This window comes from Amblyomma maculatum, chromosome 10 (genome assembly GCF_055883805.1).
Source record: "Amblyomma maculatum isolate TAMU_Amacu chromosome 10, ASM5588380v1, whole genome shotgun sequence".
Lineage (NCBI taxonomy): Eukaryota > Metazoa > Arthropoda > Arachnida > Ixodida > Ixodidae > Amblyomma > Amblyomma maculatum.
Window position 1 is genome coordinate 37,768,597 of NC_139353.1, and position 19,162 is coordinate 37,787,758.

A 19,162-nucleotide genomic window follows, 5' to 3' on the forward strand; every position below is an offset into this window, starting at 1 on the left:
AGTGGTATTGATAAAAATTACTCTTTATGGCTCAAGAAGCATCTGGTAAGTGGCAAAAAGAAAGGAATGCGATTTAAGGCAAAAGATAGAAGATCGGTAAGGTTTCGCCGTTCTACTCTTAAGAGACATCTTAAACCCTCTATTTCTTAATACGGCTACTACTACTATTCTACTACAGAGGGTTGCCATTTCTCCCCAGCCCTTCACTAAGGCTCCTCTTTCTCCTTTTCCGCTTATACTTCCTTTTTCCTTTCTTAGCTTACTTCGTGGGTTAGGAGTCTTCAGAAAAAGTGTGATGAATACAGTAACTTACATTTCTTGTAAACTGATTGACTTATTAGGAAAAGTAGAGAAAAACCGCACATTTAAAACGAGACCAAGCCAGTCATCTCGACAGACGTTAGAAAAGCGCCAACTATAAAACTGTGATCGAAGGATGTGCACCCTACCCACAACGAGGGCAGACGAAACGACAGAGCTCAGGCTCTGGCAGCGAAATACGGAGGCCGACAAGACGTACTAGACGTCGACGCGGTGGCCTACCGCAGAGAAACACCTGCATACCTATGCTATAGCTGTGGGGACTGGAGAAGGCCGAATCCTAGCGAACGCTTCCATATGCACCAAATTTTAGGAAATAGGCGGAGATGCAGCGATCATCCTAGCGATTACGAACCCGACCCCGTACACGTTAGTGACTCGAAATCAGCATTTGCCAATTTTGCCAAATGTATAATCTCGCCAATCTCCGCAGAAATTCTAAAGAATTTGCCGGGAGAGAGAAATGACATGGAAATGGTCTGGGCGCTCCCTAACTCGCCAAACCCGGGGAACAAGGCAGCCCATATTATTGCTCTAGGATCTATCGGCCACGCTGTGGGCAGCAATTTGAACGCCGAAGCGGCAATAGAGGTCCTAAACACCAACCACGATATAACACAAAGATATCGTCTCGAAAGGCGGACGTACCGTCCACCTCGCAAAGACGTCACTAAGGAGCCATGGGTGAAATCAAGACAGCTACAAACAAAAACCTTCCCCAAACCAATAGTACTTAGCCGCATATGCTCGGAAAGTTTCTGCTCGGAGCGCAGAAAATGCGATGGCAGAGCCACCTAGATCGTATATTCTGGGACTGCCTGGCAGATCGTTCACATAAACATCTCCAGAGGCTCGCGCAATCGGGCCCATGGGACACCTTGCTGCCCAGCTACGACCTGGAATTTGGCTCGAGATCATCACCAGAGCTCAAACGACAGCCGTCGGCATCGACTGATGGCCAACTAGAGAACTATACATGCCCAATATCAACTAAGCGTCGTTAATATAGTTTTTCAAATCCCATACAAATTTCCGAAGCAGAGCTGCAACGCTGGTACTCTCTTTTCTTTCCTATATTGCAGTATAGGAGAGAATTATATTGCACTCAGAACATGTTCTGGGTACATATTCTTTCGGAGGGGCTGGATAGTTAGGTACCTTCTAATCGCCACCTATATCTCTAACAAAAAATGATTTATGTTATATCCTACCTACATGACACTGTTCTTCCATCACGTGAAAACTGCAGACAACACGGCAGACACTGAATATGGTCTGATGGACACACCTGGTTAGCTGTATTCCTGTAAATATTGAACTCCTAGAGGCTGTCTCGCGGCTTCTCCTCTTGGCTCCCTCACCTCTCGATTAACTGCGCCACTTAGCGGTGCCACTTGCTCAAAGCTCTCTTTTATCGCGGCCTCCGCTGCCGATGAAGGTGCGAGGAGGAATGCAGTGGGGCTCTGGTGATGTTGTTTCTCTCCAAACCATTCTTGCTGCTGATCGGTCACACACTCCGTCTCACAGGACGCGTATTTAAGAAGTATTGAGGCCTCCGTGAATCTGAACTTCGTCTTTTGCAGGCCTTTGTACTTAGCAGACTTACATACTCCTTAACGCAGCTTCACCTCTTCCGTGCAGAAATCGACGCAGTGGACGTTCTTCGCTGGGTTCACCAATACACCATTGGAATCCTTTTTCATGCCTCAACTGAACATTGTCTTTAAACTTGCGTTCAGAACACCAGCAGTAGAAGCTCTGCTCACCTCACAGTATGCTCGGCTTGCCCAGACCCCCACTGGTCTTGGCATATACCTCAATTCCGGCCTATAAAAGTTAATTGGGTTAGGAATCCACACTATGACCTTCCATATCCATAAATACCCATACATTCCACCTTTAGTTAAGGATATGCACTAACTTCAAGACCCGGTACAACAAAAAAGGCAGAAGCCCTTCAAAGACGACCTATAAGTGTCATGGACGTGCTATATGTCGATGCGGCGGAATATTTCTTAGAACCTTCCTATTCCTTTCAGAATATATGACTCCTCTCCAGAGGAGGCGGAAGAGCCAGCCTTTGCTCTTGATCTGACCACTGCCGTAATTACCACCGCTGTAGTGGTTTTAAATCATCTATACTTAATTCGGGTCGGATATCACGTCTACCACAACTTCTCATCCTAAAACACCCTAAGTCCACTCTATCACCCTTCATTGAACCCACCCTAAATCCACTCTATCACCCTTCATTGAACCCCAGCACACGTTGGATTAGTAAAGAAGGGGCGATCACGCCTTCGCCTGATGTTTTACTGTCCGGCTGTAGGCAATGGCGTCTTCGGCCACGTGGCTTCACTTACTGCGCCTCACCGTTACCTCCCCTTTCATGACATATGCCACCATTACCGCCTTGGTCGCATTGTGCATACCCGGGTTCACCACAAAGCTTCTTTCTTGCGATTATCAGGTGTCAGCTCTACACTCGCGAATTTTCCACTCCTGCCTTCCGCCCCCTCATTCACCTTTCTATCCGTCCTCAGATTGTCATTTCTGCCCGACCAAAGACAGCAATAGCCACATCATGCGGTGATTTGCTCGCCACTACTACCAAAATCACTCATTATTCATCAAAAAAAAAAAAAAAAACAGTGGGAGGTTGCCCTGCATATCCTAGCGCCTGATCTTGCGGCAAGATCCTGGATTGGGCTCAGAATGTAGCGGAGGCTTATCTAGCGTAGAGCCGCCTTCCCTTCTCCACTGCCCCTTTCCGCTATGGGGTAAATAAAGTCGTTACTCACTGTGGAGGTGTTGTGGTATACCTGGGGTGCATAAAACAAATTAACAGGCACTTCTCTACGCTTTCAGGCGCGTCTCTCGCGTTGACCAGGAGGAGGATAGTAGCGACCGCAAGACGACAGTTGCTTTAGGTGGCGAGAAAATATATGAAAATTACTTTTATCGATCCGCCGATACATTTTCTCGTTACATATATTTTGATGTAATGCTGTAAGGGAATTATTTACTACAGCAAGAAAGTAGACGCGTTCGATATACTCTGAGTGAAATCTTTAGCAAACGCCAAGAGAAAACAGAGCTTGATAACTACTCGATTAATGATGAAAATACCACTTTATTACTTCTTCCATAGATTTTAACATATTTTGGAAAATAACCGACACCACCTGTAGTATTTTTGTTTATACATAAGATGATTTGAGTTGCATACATTCTTTGCCGCAGTTGGAGCTCTGGCTGAAGAGATATTTTTGCTTCATTCCCTCTTTTATTCCATATCTCTGTCTTCAATTCCTCCTCCTGATCCTACTTCGTCACTTTCTTGAACTGAAAACCAAATATAGTACACGGTTACGCATAAAATAGAGCAACGTGTTTATCCTATGAACTTGAGCATTGTCTTGTAATGCTTTTACTCAAAAAAGCCTAAATATACAATTGCTACTTGCGCCATCACCTCATCTAAAGGGACACTATATTGAATTCTCTTGGACGATTCCTGTCCCTGTGTAAATTCACCTCAAGGAAATGTTACCAACCAATGTAATTGTACATAGCCGCGGGAATAAGAAGCACGACGGTGGAAATATGCCCTAAATAAATTTTCCTAACACAAGTACTGAGTGCCCCTTCCGCCAGTTTTCAGACCAGACAGTAGAATGCGCACAGTTTAAGCACTTTCACTCCCTGCCCGTACGGAGAACCTCGGCGGAACGGGGTGACGCTAGGAGTACGGAAGCACTCTCCGCGTCAACTTTATCTCTACAATGCATATTTTGTGACAATCCAACCAAGAGCCTGTGTTCGTTGTTCGCATCACAATTCTTCACCTTCTTCTGGAGAGAACAGATTCGCATAAGGTACGGTTGTGTACTGCAGTAGGAAAGTTGAAGTAAGCCTACACTGTTCATCACTGTCATTTGTAAAGGCACAGACAAATTGCGGAAGGCGAACAAAGTCATTGTACATCGAACTTGAAAGATATCTAGAAAGTAATTGAAATGCACATCTAATAATGATAGCCGCTTCCCGATAGCAAGGCCACTGCTTCCATGAAAAGATATTTCATATTATAGAAATGATCAAAGAAGAGATACATGGCTCATAACTATTTTTTAAAGATTTTTGCAGATTGTTTAGCAATGTTTAAAGTTATTGTTCTTGTAGTATGCTAATTTTGGCTCTTGGGGGCAAACATATTTTAAAATAACGAATTGATTTCTTCTTCAGGGATTTTTTGCGGCAATCGTCTGGGGTCAAACTCACTTAGGACCTATACTGGCATTTTTGGTGTCCTGATTAGCTTTCTTACAAACAGTGAATGCTAAACGGCGTACTGGGAGGCGTGCTGGAAGCAATAATTGATATCGGCATTATAAATGGGTCAAGTTAAATGGTGTAGCCCCTAAAGAAAACAGAGAGTGTTACATTTAGGAGGACTTTGCACATTTGAGCTATCGTCATGAGACGAGCTTGGAAGCGGACATCAGCGGGATGGAACAGCTCGCCGATCGTCGCGTTAGATATAAATTTCTTCCTAGCCAGCAACACGCAACTCCTAGGCCCATTTAACATACTAACAGATACAAGGCAGTGATAATAGTGATTGAGCAATGTTTAGCTACCTGGCGACGATTCGGTAGTGTCATCTGGTATCCAAAGGGCAAGTTAAGTTCTAAGTTTCTTGCCATTTTGCACTTAGTAGCTTAACGAGACCCTTTTGACAGGCAGTCGTGATGCGATACGTAGTGTAATGAGTGTAATCAGTATTACACTCCAGTCCGCACTCCTGAGTATACAAGATATATTTTGTCCGCCGGAATCGACGAGTTTGGCGCTGATAAACAATCTTAATTTTAGGAGGCACACAACATAAATGTCCCAAAAGTATAAAACTGGACTGCCGGCAATGTAGCTTAGTTGATAGAGTGCCGTGCCTAAAGTCGGGAGGTGATGAGTTTAGGTGTGATCGGCGGCATTTGGTTGCTATTTTTAGTCTGCTGAAAAATAATAATATATCAGCCAGAACTGACAAACAACATATATATCATTTATAGCACAGATAAAGGGAATAGAAACAACCCTCATTTGGTTTTTGTTATGACTTTTATGACTGCTCGCTTAATACATTTCTAAGGAACAAATTTTTCGTTCTCTGAGATGAACACCAAAATATCCATATATGTTGTTTTAACGGGTATTTTATTTACAATAATTAGAAAAGAAGCCTGAAAGGGCATTGGGAAAAATAAGGACGAGCGTATGTTCTCAAGACCACAGAAAAAGTTTTTGAGAATATAAGCTAATTCTTTTGTTTCTTATTGCACATTTAGGTATGCAGTAGGGCCTATGTGCCTATGGAGACATCAATTCTTCGTATTCGTTGTCCTTATACCAGAATTTGTACTTGCAGAAAAAGTCCGAACTGGACTGAAACCTTCTCGCATGATTATTGTGTTTCGAAATAGTGCGATTTACGCCTCGCCTGCTCTCCGCAGCTAATTAAGTATGCCTATAGTGTGGACGCGATGTATCTTATGTTGTGTTCTTACACAATAGAACGTGCTTTATTTATGATGAAATCTGGCTTTGCACCCTTTGCCGGCTTGTCTTTCAATTTTAACCTAGTGACAGGGTATGATTAGAATTGCATCAACATTGAGCTATAAGTTAGATGTGTCGGTTTTGTTTTTCACTGAGCTGTGTTGAAAATTTGAGGTTTAATACCTTACATCATTTGATGTTTCTCACGCTTATGTGGAAGAATATGCTTCTCGAAATTCAGCAGAATGTTTAATACTTTGTTTGGAGAATTATTTCATTAGACTATGAAGAAAACATGCTCACTTAGAGGTTTGGTTCGATTTATGTGGTTTACTCTCCCAAGGCGCCATAGGCTATGCAAGATGCCGTAATGGAGATTTCTGGAAATTTTGACCACCTGGGGTTGTTTAACGTACACTGACATCACAAAGGACATGGTACCCTTGATTTTCACCTCCATCAAAAACGCCGCCGTAGCCCTGGTTCAATCCCGCATCCTTGGGCGCTGGAGTCGAGCGCTCTAACTGCATCACCGTGGTGGGGGCGTCTTGCCTCCATATGTTGTGACCGAAAACATAGTGGCATTCACATGTTTGACAACTGTCTTCGCAAGTCTTAGGCAAATGTGCCTCTTCACCCCTTTCAAGAGCTCATAGTTGTTTCTGCTTTATTCGGTTCGCAAACCCTCGTCCAAGGATGTAAACAACTGAGTGTCTAGCAGCTTTGTCATCATTCTTTACTCTGAACGAATACTTTAAGCACGGTGCTCATGCAAAAAACCATCAATTCCTTTTATTTTTTGGTATCAAAGCAAAATATAGAAGGGCTGTTCGATGGTTTCGGAATCGGCGCGGTTCCCACCGCACTGAAGAGGTGCTTTATTGGATTAGGCTTTGGGTATTTGTGTTTTAGTATTTCCAAAATGATAAGCACTTTTCTGGATTTTTGTCTTCTAATACTAGTTTTGAGACAAAAACTCTCGTCTTAATATACGTATTATATATCTATGCGATCAAACGTAACATGGCTTGCTTGTTACTAGGAGCTAGTTAAACTTGATTAAAGTACATTAGACCATATTTAAAGCAACACTGGCCACAGGAAGATGCATGACGGTAGTTGTTGATTTTGATTTAGGAGAAGTTACTGACGTTGATTTTCGAGAAGTTACTGACGAAAAGTCTAACCAAATATTTGAAGGTACTCCAAATTTTCAGTGCATATTCGATTTCTTTCGATTAATTTGGAAGTCGCATTGTTTACGTCGTTTAAGTAAATAAATAGAAAGATGTCGGAGAGATAATTCTCAATTTCCAATAATTTGTATGCCCCTAACAGGCATCGTATGGTTGTTCACATGAGTGCTAATAAATGATTACAACAATATTTGACTCGTCATTTGAATATTTTGGAATATTATGCCCAGCGCTGGAATTACATTATTCCTCGGTTGAAAGCTGCCACATAAGCAGAGTATGGCACTTTCTTCTTGAATCTAATTAAAAATTTTGCTTTGGGTCGGCATTACAATCAATGTGCCGTTATGTACACCCAAAGGATACCTTGGAAAAGTAGAGTTGCAGATGGCGCTATGCTATAACCCACACTGAAGCCTCAACGAACAAATATGTATGAACAGGTGAAGCACGCCAGTTTTCTAAAATCGTGGAGAAATGCCTCAAAGGTTGTAACAACGACACTTTGCTCATCGTTACTCCTACATGATAAATAAAGGCACTTTGGCTTACTGCTGTATAGCCGGCCCGTCGTGGTGGCGCAGTCGTTTTGGCGCTCGACTGTTGTACTCAGTAATGCGCATAGAGTTTCTTACTCTTACCTAGAGGGAAAGCTGTACTGCCGTCTATAGGCGTTTACATGGAGTTTCCAGACGGCCAGTTTAGCCACCATGGGAGCTCAAAGCATCGTGGGCCGGAGAGCTACCGAGTGCAGAACTACAACTTTTGGCCAAAACTAATGCAAAGATAAACATTGTTCTACAGTAAATAATGTCCTAATATTGAATATTGTGACTATAAATTGCAAAAAGAGAGAGAAACAGCATGTCAGTGTCAGATTTATCCAATATAAGCGATGGCTCTTTCTCCTATTGGCTTAGTTTTGCGCAGCACAAATACCAATATTTCGCACTTAATAGGCAAACTTTGAAATAAAAAAAAATGTTATGAAAATAATTATCGTTGTGCAATCACTTAAGGAAGTTTTAGTGGCATTTCGGGAAACAGAAACCATTTATTGGCGACGTCTGCTTTTGCGCCTTCGCTACTATGGCTTTCGCGGACTATGTACGCACCTTCAGATGATGATGATAACGAAAAAGAAACCGCAGTAACGCCACTCCACGTACTCGAGAAAAACCGACTGTCCCGCAACAAGTAGCACAAATCGGCCCATCATTCTTAGCGCGCCCATGGTGGCTGAAGTGCAGCGCCCTCAGCTTTCCCTCTAGTTAGTGTAAGGAACTCTATGGTAATGCGGGATCGAATAAAGGGTTATTAAGCGCGCGGCAAGCATAGATTATTTTTCTTTTACACTGAGTTCATTAAAAATACAACATTATGAAACTTCATTAATTGTACCGTATTCAATTCGTACGATCATTTTATTTCTCCTCTGACGAATTTAAGAAACTTGTAAAATGTAATCCATGTCTAATATCAAACCAGAACCACGCATGTAGTAGAATAAACCAATTATTGTTCATTACAAAGTTCCGCATTACTATAAATTTTAGACATTGCAGTACAGTTTGCTGTTTATACTAAATAAATACCGAATAGTACAGAATCCCACATTCAATGATGTCCGATCCCTTTTCCTGAGTGTGCAGTAGGCTTTTGTATTTGTATAACTTGGTTTCGTACCTACGTTTCTTGATTTAATGAGAATTGGGTTACAGATCTTTACACAATTATATGATTGCCTCATATGTAGAAAATATTAAACACATATCATAAATTGTTCGTCATTGCGAAGTTTATATATGTACGCTTACACCATTTTGTTTTGGTTTTGCTGTTGTATATCAGTTGTTGTACCGCCATTTGCCAAGCGATATGATACCATGGGCGCGCAAGCTGTAACAAAAGTTTTTAGTCGGGGTCCGCGATGCGTTCTGGGCAAATAAAGAAATAAAATGAATTAAGTTTAGCTGCAGGCCGCTCAGGGCGCTTTTCGATGAAGGCGAACAATAGTGCCTCCCTGTGCTGTGAGATGTCAGTGCACGTTAAAAAACTCCAAATAGTTCACATTTCAAGAGCTCTCCACTATGACATCTCTTAGCCGGAGCCGATTCGGGACGTTAAACCTATACATCAAATTAAATTATATCTCCTAAGTTTATAAATGCGGATCCTAGCATCTATCCGTATGCAGTAAATAAAGATACCACTCTGTGCACTTGAAATTTCGCTAGCAGTGCGTTTTCATGGAATTTGCTCATAGCTGGTAGAATGAAAACACCTGCGGACAGTACTTCGCGACAGTCTTTTTTCGCAATCGTACCCGGGCAAAAATACCGAAACAGCCTGTTGCCTTTACTCAGAAGTAAACAGTACTCTGACATTTTTTTTTATGAAGCCTTTTATGCTTTATGGTGTATCTTTTTGGTACGTTCGTTTATTTTTGCACGAAAGATTGCTCGGGCACATTGCTGAAACAGAGATAGTGACGGCGCTCTTCGCGCATGCGCTGCCGCCCGGAACTCTAGCCATGGTTGCAGGCGTAGCGTAACGCGACACTATAAAAGCCGTACTTCTTATTAGACTTGTTATAAGCACATGCGCAGAAATAAAATAGTATTGCAGAAAGAGGGGGTTTGGCGGCTTACCGTCGCAGCTTGTTTTGCATTCTTCGAGAGTAGAGAAATATTTTGACCTGTCGGTTGATTCGCAATATTCGCCAGCATAGCATCTTCTGGTGCTGCTAGAGAAATGAAAGATTTCTCCGAGGCGAGTCTCATCGGTGTCGCACTCATCATCAGGTCTGTATACGTTGTCACATCGTTGGTCGGTGCCAAAAACTGAAAGTAACACGTTTTTTCTCAGTTTTGCAGGTAGGCTTATGTTTGCAAGAAAATGTCATTTCTTCACTGCTTCAAATCAACCGCCACTAGATCGTTCTTTCCTCCAATGAAATTGAAGGAGTGCGAATTATTGTAACCGGATGAAATACGCCAATTTAACTCTTCTTTCGTGTCATTTTTCAGCTAGTTTGAGCTTATAAACAGCCTTTATTCATTTAGAAACCTACAGTAGTCTCAAGTGTGACAACACCTAAATTTGCACACCGAATCCTGCCGATATGGCGTACGCCATCTGTCTGCGCAGCAGAATATTGTCGCATGCTGCAGTTAAGGCTGCATGGTAATACAGTTTATAATATTATTCTCGTCTAACTTCCGTTCTTAACGGAATAGAGAATATTTAAAGCAAGTGCGTTATGGCGAAACAAGAAGGTTGGCCGCATTTCATAAGCGAACATCTATCGCAAAATTCGAGACAACCAGCCTTGGCAAAGATATGTCACGTGTGGTGTCAGCTCTGGAATGCCTTGGGAATAAATGCTTTTAATAAACGAAAAGCGCTTGCTACAAGAATCGAAAGAACACAGTTCTTTGTGAGCGACCAGGGGTTGGTAAATGTAAGGGCGTAGCTAGTAAAAGGAGTTGATCAAAGCTAGAGTGTCCACTTCGCAATACGACACTTTGTAGCTGCGCATACAAGTCATCTTCGCTTTAGAACAGGCGCTCTATTATTCGTGCTGCAACTCTCGAGGCGAATGACCTTGAGCACTTGTAAAGCTACAATCTCGTATTATTATTCTTAAGCTTTGAATGGGAATATTTTCATCACGAGGCCCTCCTTGTTAATTAATGAGAATTAATTTACGAGGAACCCGCGACGCCTTCTTCTTCATAAAGCACTGAGTGAAGATGAGATGCCCTTCAAGGACTGGCAAGAATAAGTTTCGACATATTTATTTACGTGATGATTTAGCTAGTCTGCGTGTAGTATTTTCACATTGATAATTCATGGGAGCAGATAAGGACTCAACTGGTTTGAACCGGGTTCAGTAGCTGAGAGTATTAACTACTGATCCACCGTGGCGGATGCTTCCGATTGTTATAACCACATTTATTAGTGTTAGACTTTGGCCATTTATTTAAAGTTCAATAATTTTTGGAGTCCTTTCTATTTGAGAACTGTAGATCAGGAAAGAAATAAAACTTTTGACTAGAATAGGTGGAGCATATTACTGGCAGAAGCACGCCAACAGAACAAATAGAGGGGAGTAAACATGCTTGTTGCTTGCGCTTCTTTCATTGAAGACGGGATATCTGAGGCATGATACTAAATATATGACTGATGGGCTACTTCACTGCCAAGGTAAGCAGAAAATTAGCTTGAAACCAGGGAGTGGGTAACTGTGGCATTTAGTTCAAGAATACCAGCTAGGAGGTATTAATTAAGTTTGCTGAACGCAATAAATTCCGAATCATGAATACCTTCTTAAGCACACGGATGAACAGGAAGTGGATATGGGAAAGCCTTAACGGGGAGACTGAAAATGATATTGACTTCATACTGCGTTCTAGCCTTGAAATTCTTCAGGATGTAGAGGTAAGCGGCTAGCCTCTATACAACGACCGCAGATAGTAAGGTCTCGAATTAATCTGTATTTTAAGATGCAATGGAACAGACTAGTTAGGAAAACGTCCATCAAAGAATTAGCGATAAGAGGAAATATAGAAGAACTCAGGCTCTTGCTGCAGAATAGATATTAAGTGCTAACCGAGCAAGCCAAACTTAGCTTACACGCAATTAATATTTTCAGAGATATCATTACAGTGCGAGGTAGACGTAGGCGGTAGAATTAGTAGAGAGGATACGGCGAACTATCTAAGGAGACGTAAGGTTTGATAAAGAATCGTCAAATTATGAAAGCCTCCAACCCTAGAGACCGGCCAGAATTGGCAGAGATATCAAAGCTAATCAATAAGCGCAAAGTGGCCGGCATAAGGAAGTATAATATGTGGAAAACTGCGCATGGTCCAAAGGAAGCTCGTAGCATGAATGAGGTAAAGAGAAAACTTGGCATCGGCAAAATTCAGATGTAACACTGAGGAACAAGACGGGCAGTGGTAGTACTAACATTGGTAAGATAGTCAAGGTAGCCGAGGATTTTTATATAGACCTCTACAGTGTACAAAGTAGTCAAGACAAAAATGAGATTTACTGTAGTGAAAATTGTAATCAGACGTTCGGCCAGTAACAAAGGACGAGGCTAAGAAAGTCCTAAAAGCTATAAAAAAGGGGAAGAAGCTGGGGAGGATCAGGTAACAACAGATTTGTTGAATGACGGAAGAGATATCGTGCTAGAAAAACTGGCCACACTGTATACGCAATGCCTGATGACGTCGAAAGTACCGGAATCATGGAAGGATGCTAACATTATCATAATCCATAAGAAAGAGGACGCTACGGACTTCAAAATTTCATACTAATTAGCTTACTATCAGTTACGTACAAGGTATTTACTAAGGCGCTAATAGGACGAGGACAACCTTAGACTTTATTCAACTAAATGATCAAGCAAGAATTCGGAAAGGCTAGTCTAACATGAAATATATCCACACTATCACACATTTGATAAAAAAGCGTTTGTAATATAACCAGTCCCCATATATAGAATTTATTAATTGTGAGAAAGCCTTTTACTCCGTCGAAATCTCAGCAGTGATGCCGGCATTGCGATATCAGGGTATACGTGGATCATATGTAAAAATACTTTGAGATATTTATAGCGGCTGCAGAGCGACCATAGTTCTACACAAAGACACTGGTAAAATTATAATTAAAAAAAGATGATAGGCAAGGAGACACCATTTCCAATGCTATTTACAGCTTGCTTAGAGAATGGATTCAAATATATAGAATGTGAGCAGTTAGGCATCAGGGTCGATGGAGAATATCTCAGTAATCTGCGAATCGCAAATGACATTACCCTGCTAAGTAATTTAGGGGACCAAACGCAACTTATAAATAATGATCTTCGCTGGAAAAGCAGAAAGATAGGCCTAAATAATGTTATGTAGAAGAATACCGTAAATACATCCCGGAAAATGTGCAGCAGTTTAATATAGGTAACGAAATACTGCAAGTGGTACACGAATATATCACCTTACGACAGGTAGTAACTGCGGATTCCAACCACGGAAGAGAAATAACTTGGAGAATATTATTGTGGTGGAGCGCATTTAGAAGGCACTCGGACATTATGACAAGCAGCTTGCTGTTATCACTCAAGAGGAAAGTGTGCAAAAGTTGCAGTCTTACTGTTACTTACCCACGGGGCTGAAACATGGAGTTAGCTAAAAGGGGTCTACTTTTCTTAAGGTTCTATTTAGGTTAAGATTCTACCTAAGTTGAGAGTGCAGCGTTAAGAGATAGGAAGCGTTCAGAGTGGGTAAGAGAAATAACTCAAGTTACCGACATTCTAATCGCAATTAAGAAGAATTGGGCATGTGCAGGACATCTAGTGGGAAGAGAAGATAACCAATTGGTCGCTAAAAATGGCCAATTGGATTCCAAGGGCAGGAAAGCGTAGCAGAGGGAGGCAGTAAATTTGGTTTGTGGATGAGATTAAGCTCGCAGGGGTGAAGGGGGGGGGGGGCAGCTAGCACAGGGCCGGTTTAACTGGAAATGAAATAGGCCTTTGCCTTGCAATTACTATAGTCTGGCTAAAGAAGAAGATGATGATGATAATAACGATGACGACGATGATGACAAAATGTTGAGAGGTTTCACTGAAGATTGGCAACATGCCGATGTGTAGTCTGCCGGCATTATTTTTCTAATAATCCTGGCGCACCTCTATGAGCATAGGATATGAGCAATTTGCAACGTGTATTTAATGTGCGGTAAGAGGGACATTTTAAATGTAAAAGTTTTAAAAAGTTAAAGATAACTCGGCTTACGATTTAAATACCCCTTTGTACGCATGGATTCTACCGCGTGCGCTAACGCGCCTCAAGCAGGGACATTGCAAACGACACGCTTGAAAGCGGTATTTGGCGTCGCAACAGCTACTCGTCTACGGGTGCTGTCATTCGTCGCTCTCAAGAAAAGGTGACCCAATACATGGCATACGAACATTAGTCTGAAAGCAGAGACATGGACGGATCCTGGATGTTCGAACAATTGTATCCTGTTCGTAGGTAATCATCGCATTCGGCTACAACAAGACACGTGGAAGGTGCAACGAGACGTAAAAATGACGAAGGCGCGGGGTCAGAAGAGGAGCTCTCCTCTTCCCGAAAAGAGCCGCAGCTCTGGTAGGTACAACATTACTGCTTGGACAGGAAAATGCTTCGAATATGTGGCTTGGCATTTGCCTCCACCTACAAAACATTTTCGGCGTCGACAATGAGATTGGGTATTATCACATACCAGCATCTTTCTATGTCACCTAGCTGGCGCGCGGAATGTGGCTGCAAATGCGTAAAAAAGACCCGAGTGACGACTCAGGTGTGCGATCGTATCTAGTATCGACCAATCAAGCCGCCGCAAAAGCGTGACATTTTTGCGGACAAGTATGAGACAATAAAGGCTTTCACCTTAAAATGCACATTAAGGAGCAAAGGAATCAACTGAACTCAACGGGTCGATAATAATTTGACATTAGGAAAGAGGAGGTTTTGGCGCTCCATGATTTTGCTAGTGTTGATGGTAAAATGAAAATTTTCGGAGCACTCACCAAGAGCGAAAAGAGTCACAGTAAGGAAGCAAAAAATCATTTTTTCCATCTTTACTTGGCACGAAGAGTACCTCTTAGTGTGTTCAATGCTGTCAGAGTGTGCTCCTTATATACCCGAGATTTTGAATGAAAGAACGCTTGATTTTTGCAGCTTTTAAAGGTTAGTCATAGACGTTTATTGACCTTATAAAGGTTACCCAACCTCTTTCGTGTAAAAATTCTGTTGGTGAAGATCTGGTTGAACAACCAATCGGAAATATCACAGATGATTTTAATCTTCAAGTAAAGTTTTTTTCTGTGATTTCGAAACCTTTGTATAGCTATTCAACTAAACTTCCGGAATGTTTACACCAGAGAGGTCTACATATCCGACTTCTATACTAGATATCGCATAGCCAGTGACCTTCTACTCCTCAAGCTTAGATTTTGAACGGAACATTGAGATTTCAAATCTATTTCTGATGCACTATGCTAAGTGAGAACACATTTACCCAAATTAAGTTAGGGCCAAAGTTTCGTAAAATATTTTAAACAGAAGCAGACTGAGAGTAGCGCGTATTTCCGTTCTCTCAACAGTAGGGTTCCGATACTTCTTTCTCTTCACTGGCTGTCTCTCAGTGAGTTAAACAGCGACATTTTCTGAGTGGTGTATATGAACGCACCCTAGATATAAGGTACATTCACTGAAGGCAGGAAATGATTACGGTGAAGGTAATTGCATAGAGTAACCGTTGTCATACCTTAACCTCTTGGCTCTGTTCACGGCAGGTTTTCCTGATATTAGGAGTCAAAAACGTCACATAATGCAACCTAAAGGAAAATACACCCCAGTTAATAGGTTAGTAATTTATTTAAATGTTGCGAGCTGTTAAAAATTGTGAAGAAAATGGAACTAACAGGATTCGAACAGGCGTTTTGAGTACTGAGATAAGTAACAATAATCCACTGCGCAATAGAAGCTTTTGCTTTCTTTATTGCAATCAAAAACTTCAGTAAAAAAAGAAAAACTTTATTTACTCAAGTATGTTCATGTCTCAGGTTACCGGGCTGATTAACATGAGCCACGGCAATGATAGCCTTTAAATGCGCTGCTTTGTAGTTGTGACAATATTTCCGCTATTTGTCGCCTCGTTACGCTGCTCAGAAGAGCCCACCGAAAAGAACAGAAAATAGAATCACGCAAAAATAGCAGCCAATTGTTTTGGGCTGTGTTGGGTTTTATGAAACATATGCAAATAACGGTACAAGGCGCCATACAAGCGGTAAATTTAATATTTGGTATATACGTTAAACTTACTAAACATGGCGATCCAAAATCGCAGCAATACAAAATAAACGCCACAGATAACGATGAAAGAGCGAACTCCATGATCACTAGCTACTAAAGTTATAAAAATTCGGTTTTTAACTTCTCCATTACACAGCAGTTATAAAGAAGATGTATTTAGCCTTTTTTTTTCTTTTTGCTGCAGTGAAAAGTGTGCTAAACCTGGTTGCATAAACAAAGCTAGATTTTTTACTTAGTAGAGGTTCATATTTACCTCATTATTAAGCCAGCATTTCCTTTCAGAGCATATATATTGTCACGTACACGGTGACTAAGGATACCAATGATAGCAGGGGGTAGCCCAGACACAAGAACACAGCAGCACAGACGCAAACGTGCAAGCGACACTTTGTCGTCCTCTTCAACTTCGTCCTCCTTTCACACCTCAGTCATGCGCCACCTGGCAACGCTAGGTGGCATTACCCCCTCCCTCCGAAAAAAAATGAGAAGGGCCGGTAAAAATGGTGTGAAAAGCAAGAGAGTGGTCACAGCGGGTGGCCATACGCTATCGGTGGTAGTACGGCTTCAGTCGCACAATGTGCACAATGTCCGAGCTGTGCTTTCGACGTTTTGGTTGTGTGGCACCGTCTGGGATAACTTCATAACTAAGGTCACTCACACGGCGCAACACTTTGTACGGCCCGAAGTAGCGGGAAAGGAGTTTCTCTGACAAGCCTGGACGGCGAACTGGTGTCCATACCCAGACTTGATCTCCAGGCTTGTAGTCAACCTGGCGGTGCCGGAGGTTGTAACGGTGCGCGTCAGTGGTCTGCTGCTGCCCAATGTGCACACGGGCGAGCTGGCGGGCTTCCTCAGCGCGGATGGCATATTGCTGGGCATCTGAGGATAGCTGGTCATCATCTGGGCACGGGAGCATGGAATCGAGCATGCTCTGAACTTCGCGTCCGTAAACAAGTCGAAATGGTGTGAAGCGCGTTGTCTCTTGTAAGGCTGTATTATACGCAAATGTAACGTACGGCAGCACCTCGTCCCAGGTCTTGTGCTGCACATCGACGTACATTGCCAACATGTCCGCAATCGTCTTATTCAATCTTTCTGTAAGGCCATTGCTTTGTGGATGGTACGCTGTGGTTTTGCGATGGGTCGTGCAACTCAGCTCAAATATGCGGTCGATCAGCTGTGATATGAAAGCTGTCCCTCTGTCGGTAATGACGTAGGAAGGGGCGCCATGCCGCAAGACTATGTTGTGCATGAAAAACTCTGCTACTTCGGAAGCTGTGGCATGAGGGATTGCCTTTGTCTCAGCGTATCGAGTCAGGTAGTCAGTAGCGACTACTATCCATTTGTTTCCGGCCTGCGACAAAGGGAAAGGGCCAAGGAGATCCATTCCAATTTGGTCGAACGGAATGCGGGGTACTTTAACGGGCTTGAGAAATCCGGCTGGCTTCTGGGGCGGTGTTTTACGGCGCTGGCATTCGCGACAGCTTCGTACATAGCGTTTCACTGTTGCGGAAAGTCCTGGCCAGTAATACATGTTGCGCACTCGAGCAAGAGTCCGTGAGCAACCCAAATGACCAGACGTTGGTTCATCATGGCAAGCAAGGAGAATATCCTCACGGAGCTCGCATGGCACTACCAGAAGGTAAGTTCTGTCTTGGCTCTGGGAGTTTCTTTTATACAATACGCCTTGCCGTATGCAGAAGGAACCAAGGTGCCGAGATAGGTGTCGAGGCAGAATCGTATCACGCCCTTCCAGGTAATCGATGAGTGGAAGGATGTCTGGATCAGCTCTTTGTCGATCCCTGAGCTCAGATGCACTGAGGGCTCCTAGAAAACCGCTATCGTCATCGGCTGTAGTATCGCCAGTGTCAACGGGTGCTCGTGATAGCGTGTCGGCGTCTTCGTGTTTGCGGCCGGACTTGTAAACAATGGTTATGTCAAACTCCTGAAGACTTAAACTCCAGCGTGCAAGTCGTCCAGATGGGTCTCGCAGATTTGCCAGCCAGCACGAACAATGATGGTCGGTGACGACTTTAAATGGCCGGCCGTAAAGATAGGGACGAAACTTCATAGTAGCCCATACGACCGCCAGGCATTCCTTTTCTGAGGTGGAATAGTTCATTTCGGCACGAGAGAGAGTGCGGCTGGCATAGGCTATTACTCGCTCAAACCCGTCTTGATGCTGAACAAGGACCGCGCCAAGACCGATACTACTGGCGTCAGTGTGTACCTCAGTGTCAGCCGCTTCATCGAAGTGCGCCAGAACAGGGGATGTTTGAAGGCGCTCACGAAGCAAAGAGAAGGCCATCTGCTGCTCAGAGTTCCACACAAAGGAGGTGTCCTTCCTTGTAAGGCGCGTCAGAGGTTCTGCGATCTGAGAAAAGTCCGCAATGAAACGCCGATAATATGCGCACAGGCCGAGGAAGCGCTGAACAGCCTTCTTATTAGCTGGAACGGGAAATCGTGCGACGGCAGCAGTCTTATCGGGATCCGGGCGCACCCCATCAGCGCTCACAACATGGCCGAGGAACTTGAGTTCTGTATACCCGAAGTGGCATTTCTGGGGCTTCAGCGTGAGATCAGCAGAACGGAGGGCTTCCAGGACAGCTCGAAGGCGTTCGAGGTGTTGATCAAATGTTTCGGAAAAAACAACTACATCGTCCAAGTACACAAGACAGATCTGCCACTTGAGGCCAGTGAGGACGGTGTCCATCATCCTTTGGAATGTAGCTGGGGCAGAGCACAATCCAAATGGGAGTACTTTGAATTCATATAGTCCATCTGGAGTGACAAATGCGGTTTTTTCTCGGTCTCTTTCGTCTACTTCGATTTGCCAATAGCCGCTTTTTAAATCAATAGATGAAAAATACTTCGCACGTCGCAATCTGTCCAGTGAGTCATCGATGCGCGGCAACGGGTATACATCTTTCTTTGTCACATTATTCAATTTCCGATAGTCGACGCAAAATCGAAGAGTGCCGTCTTTCTTTTTGACAAGGACTACTGGTGAAGACCACGGACTTTGTGAAGGCTGCACAACACCATCATCCAGCATCTCCTGAACTTGCGTCTGGATCACTTCTCGTTCTTTGGCAGACACACGATAAGGCTGCTGTCGTATTGGGCGATCGTCGTCATAAGTAATGATGCGATGTTGTGTGATGGGCGTTTGACGAACCTTCGAGGAAGAAGCAAAGCAGTGCTTGAAGTCTAGCA

The 19,162-nt window shown here is 43.1% G+C and overlaps 1 long non-coding RNA gene across 1 annotated transcript; it reads right to left on the reverse strand.

Moving 5' to 3' along the window:
• Positions 1–3,434: 3,434 nt before the first annotated feature.
• On the reverse strand, positions 3,435–14,784 carry LOC146176193 (uncharacterized). The gene is made up of 3 exons (XR_014701165.1): positions 14,659–14,784; positions 9,731–9,922; positions 3,435–3,666 (listed from the first exon to the last, which is right to left on the reverse strand). It is a non-coding gene; the product is annotated as an uncharacterized LOC146176193 (long non-coding RNA).
• Positions 14,785–19,162: the final 4,378 nt, after the last annotated feature.